This window comes from Balaenoptera musculus, chromosome 11 (genome assembly GCF_009873245.2).
Source record: "Balaenoptera musculus isolate JJ_BM4_2016_0621 chromosome 11, mBalMus1.pri.v3, whole genome shotgun sequence".
Classification (NCBI taxonomy): Eukaryota; Metazoa; Chordata; class Mammalia; order Artiodactyla; family Balaenopteridae; genus Balaenoptera; species Balaenoptera musculus.
In genome coordinates, this window is record NC_045795.1 from 89,877,331 (window position 1) to 89,882,963 (window position 5,633).

The 5,633-nt window shown below is 38.7% G+C and overlaps 1 pseudogene; it reads left to right on the top strand.

Moving 5' to 3' along the window:
- Window positions 1-373: 373 nt before the first annotated feature.
- On the top strand, window positions 374-1,274 carry LOC118904296 (annotated as a pseudogene).
- The last annotated feature ends 4,359 nt before the right edge of the window (window positions 1,275-5,633 follow it).

Consider the following 5,633-nt stretch of genomic DNA (forward strand, 5'->3'; position numbering starts at 1 on the left):
TCATTTATTGCCATGGTAACTGGATACTCATTTTAAAAATCACATCAAAATGTGAGTGGGAAAAGATTCGATATTTAAGTGGATATAAACTCTTAACATGATGTGAAACATTTTAATGATAAATGAATATTTAAGCAAAATCCATATCTGATATAATAAAACTAATAGGTTTAAATTAGTGATTGCTAGTTTCTCCCCATATTCATGGAATATAAACATTGCTGTAGCTTTCTTCAAATAACATTAATTATTTTGTGCTGATTTTTTAAAGTAATATATGCCATTGATAGAAATAGATTGGAACCTTACCCAGAGAAAGGTCCATAAGGTATTGTTCTGGGTTTCTGTCATGACTTACAGGGAAACGTTCACAATGTCTGGAGCCCCTGATGTCCTGAAAATTAAGGGGGAGTATGTCCTCAAATTCCTTGCAGCAGGAACCCACTTAGGTGGCACCAACCTTGACTTCCAAATGGAACAGTACATCTACAGAAAGTTAAGTGATGTCATCTACATCATAAATCTAAAGAAAACCTGGAGAAGTTTCTGCTAACAGCTTTCACCCTTATTGCCATTGAAAACCTGACTGATGTCAGTGTCATATCCTCCAGGAATTATCCCAGTAAACTGTGCTGAAGTTTGCTGATGGCCCTGGAGCCACTGCTGTTGCTAGCCACTTCACTCTGGGAAACTTCACTAATTAGATCCAGGCAGTCTCTGGGAGCTGTAACTTCCAGTGGTTACTGGTTCCAGGGATGACCACCACCCTCTCACAGCAGTGTCTTGGTTAGCCTACTACCATCACTGTGTGAAACACAGATTCTTGTCTGTGCCATGTGGACATTGCCATCCAGTGCAACAACAAGGCAGCTCACTCAGCAGGTCTAATGTAGTGGATGCTGGCCCCAAAGTTCTGCACATGCGTAGCACTAATTCCTTATGAACACCCATGGGAGGTCATGCCCAATCTCTGTTTCTATAGAAATTCTGATGAGATTGAAAAGGAAGAGCAGGTTCCTGCTGAAAATGTCACGACCAAGGAGGAATTTCAGGGGGAATGGACTGCTCCAGCTCCTGAGATTACTGCTACTCAACCCAGAGGTGCAGACTGGTCTGAAAGGGTGCAGCTTCCCCAGTGCCAATCCAGCAGTTCAATACTGAAGACTAAGAGTGCTCAGCTTACCGCTGAAGACTGGTCTGCAGCTCCCACTGCTCAAGCCACTGAGTGTCTAAGGCTGTACTTCCACAGACGCCTAAAGAGAAAATGGAAATAAGGTCTATGGAAAATAATATTTCTTTAAAAAAAACGAAGAAAAACTTGGAACATACAGAATACATAAGGAAAAAAAGTACCCATATTTCCCATATGCAAGGATGACTTTTGCCATTATTTTGAGGTATTTAATTTTAGCTTTAATAAGTAGATTAATTTATTCATTTGTATTTACTTATTGTATGTGAAGAGCCTTCTGAAGGAATGACAAAGAAGTGTGATGAAAGCATGGTTGAGTAAAAAGAATAAAATAAAAGAAAATCTATATTTATTTCATTGGAGAAAGACTCTAGCAGGGTATATTGGAAGAACCATTGACTGCAGCTAACGTATGCCTAATAGTGCTTTTTATATTACAAATTAATTTTTGCCATATCAAGGATACTCTGGAGTCAGTAAAGTATTCATTCAACTACTCAATGATATTATTATCAAGGACATTTGTGTATTACCACTCCAATATCCTTAGTGTGCTTATTTCTCACCTCAAGCTGCCAAGGTGGCAGCTGAAGCCCCTGACTGCTTGTCTAATTCAAGGACAGATAAAAATAGAAAGGACTCTGCCCACCAGCGCAACACCCAGCTCTACCCACCACCAGTCCCTCCCATCAGGAAACTTGCACAAGCCACTTAGATAACCTCATCCACCAGGGGGGAGTCAGCAGAAGCAAGAAGAACTACGGTCCTGTAGCCTGTGGAACAAAAACCACATTCACAGAAAGATGAACAAGATGAAAAGGCAGAGAGCTATGTACCAGATGAAGGAACAAGATAAAACCCTAGAAAAACAGCTAAGTGAAGTGGACATAGGCAACCTTCCAGAAAAAGAATTCAGAATAATGATAGTGAAGATGATCCAGGACCTCGGGAAAAGAATGGAGGCAAAGATCGAGAAGATGCATGAAATGTTTAACAAAGACCTAGAAGAATTAGAGAACAAACACCTAGAAGAATTAAAGAACAAACAAACAGAGATGAACAATACAATAACTGAAATGAAAACTACACAAGAAGGAATCAATAGCAGAATAACTGAGGCAAAAGAACGGATAAGTGACCTGGAAGACAGAATGGGGAAATTCACTGCTGCGGAACAGAATAAAGAAAAAAGAATGAAAAGAAATGAAGACAGCCTAAGAGACCTCTGGGACAACATTAAATGCAACAACGTGCACATCATAGGGGTCCCAGAAGGAGAAGAGAGAGAGAAAGCACCTGAGAAAATATTTGAAGAGATTATAGTTGAAAACTTCCCTAACATGGGAAAGAAAATAGCCACCCAAGTCCAGGAAGCACAGAGAGTTCCAGGCAGGATAAACCCAAGGAGAAACATGCCAAGACACATAGTAATCAAATTGACAAAAAATAAAGACAAAGAAAAATTGTTGAAAGTCACAAGGGAACAATGACAAATAACATACAAGGGAACTCCCATAAGGTTAACAGCTGATTTCTCAGCAGAAACTCTACAAGCCAGAAGGGAGTAGCATGATATATTTAAAGTGATAGAAGGGAAGAACCTGCAACCAAGATTACTCTACCCGGCAAGGATCTCATTCAGATTTGACGGAGAAATCAAAAGCTTTACAGACAAGCAAAAGCTAAGAGAATTCAGCACCACCAAACCAGCTCTACAACAAATGCTAAAGGAACTTCTCTAAGTGGGAAACACAAGAAAAGGAAAAGACCTACAAAAACAAACCCATAGCAATTAAGAAAATGGGCATAGGAACATACATATCGATAATTACCTTAGACGTGAATGGATTAAATGCTCCAACCAAAAGACACAGGCTCGCTGAAAGGATACAAAAACAAGACCCATATATATGCTGTCTACAAGACACCCACTTCAGACCTAGGGACACATACAGACTGAAAGTGAGGCGATGGAAAAAGATATTCCATGCAAATGGAAATCAAAAGAAAGCTGGAGTAGCAGTACTCATATCAGAAAAAATAGACTTTAAAATAAAGAATGTTACAAGAGACAAGGAAGGACACTACATAATGATCAAGGGATCAATCCAAGGAGAAGCTATAACAATTATAAATACATATGCAGCCAACATAACAGCACCTCAATACATAAGGCATCGGCTAACAACTGCAAAAGAGGAAATTGATAGTAATGCAATAATAGTGGGGGGACCTTAACACCTCACGTACACCAATGGACAGATCATCCAAACAGAAAATTAATAAGGAAACACAAGCTTTAAATGACACAATAGACCAGATAGATTTAATTGGTATTTATAGGACATTCCATCCAAAAACAGCAATTATACTTCCTTCTCAAGTGTACATGGAACATTCTCTAGGATAGATCACATCTTGGATCACAAATCAAGCCTCAGTAAATTGAAGAAAATTGAAATCATATCAAGCATATTTTCTGACCACAACGCTATGAGATTAGAAATGAATACAGGGAAAAAACCCTAAAAAACACAAACACATAGAGGCTAAACAATACATTACTAAATAACCAAGAGATCACTGAAGAAATCAAAGAGGAAATAAAAAAAATACCTAGAGACAAATGACAATGAAAACACGACGATCCAAAACCTATGGGATGCAGCAAAAGCAGTTCTAAGAGGGAAGTTTATAGCAATACAAGCCTACCTCAAGAAACAAGAAAAATCTCAAATAAGCAATCTAACCTTACACCTAAAGGAACGAGAGAAAGAACAAACAAAACCCAAAGTTAGCAGAAGGAAAGAAATCATAAAGATCAGAGCAGAAATAAATGAAATAGAAACAAAGAAAACAATAGCAAATATCAATAAAACTAAAAGATGGTTCCTTGAGAAGATAAAAAAATTTGATAAGCCATTAGCCAGACTCATCAAGAAAAAGAGGGAGAGGACTCAAATCAACAAAATTAGAAATGAAAAAGAAGTTACAACAGACAACACAGAAACACAAAGCATCCTAAAAGACTACTACAAGCAACTCTATGCCAATAAAATGGACAACTTGGAATAAATGGACAAATTCTTAGAAAGGTGTAGCCTTCCAAGACTGAACCAGGAAGAAATAGAAAATATGATCAGAGGGCTTCCCTGGTGGTGCAGTGGTTGGGAGTCCGCCTGCCAATGCAGGGGACATGGGTTCGTGCCCCGGTCTGGGAAGATCCCACATGCCGCGGAGCGGCTGGGCCCGTGAGCCACAACTGCTGAGCCTGCGTGTCTGGAGCCTGTGCTCCGCAGCGGGAGAGGCCGCGATGGTGAGAGGCCCACGCACCGTGATGAAGAGTGGCCCCCACTCGCCGCAACTGGAGAGATCCCTTGCGCAGAAGCGAAGACCCAATGCAGCCAAAAATGAATAAATAAATAAATAAATAAATAAATATTTAAAAAAAAGAAAATATGAGCAGACCAATCACAAGTAATGAAACTGAAACTGTGATTAAAAATATTCCAACAAACAAAAGTCCAGGACCAGGTGGCTTCACAGGTGAATTCTATCAAACGTTAAGAGAAGAGCTAACACGCATCCTTCGCAAACTCTTCCAAAAAATTGCAGAGGAAGGAAAACTCCCAAACTCATTCTACGAGACCACCATCACCCTGATACCAAAAGCAGACAAAGATACTACAAAAAAAGAAAAGTACAGACCAGTATCATTGAGAATATAGATGCAAGAAAACTCAACAAATTACTAGCAATCAGAATCCAACAATACACTAAAGGATCATACACCATGATCAAGTGGGATTTATCCCAGAGATGCAAGGATTCTTCAGTATACACAGAACAATCAATGTGATACACCATATTAACAAATTGAAGAAGAAAAACCATATGATCATCTCAATAGATGCAGAAAAAGCTTTTGACAAAATTCAACACCCATTTATGATAAAAACTCTCCAGAAAGTGTGCATAGAGGGAAACTACCTCAACATAATAAAGGCCATATATGACAAACCCACAGCAAACATCATCCTCAAAGGTGAAAAACTGAAAGCATTTCCTCTAAGATCAGGAAAAAGACAAGGATGTCCACTCTCACCACTATTATTCAACATAGTTTTGGAAGTCCTAGCCACGGCAATCAGAGAAGAAAAAGAAATAAAAGGAATTCAATAGGAAAAGGAGAAGTAAAACTGTCACTGTTTGCATATGACATGATACTATACATAAAAAGTCCTAAAGATGCCACCAGAAAACTACTAGAGCTAATCAATGAATTTGGTAAAGTTGCAGGATACAAAATTAATGCACAGAAATCTCTTGCATTCCTATACACTAATGATGAAAAATCTGAAAGATAAATTAAGGAAACACTCCCATTTACCATTGCAACAAAAAGAATAAAATACCTAGGAATAAACCTACCTAGGGAGAC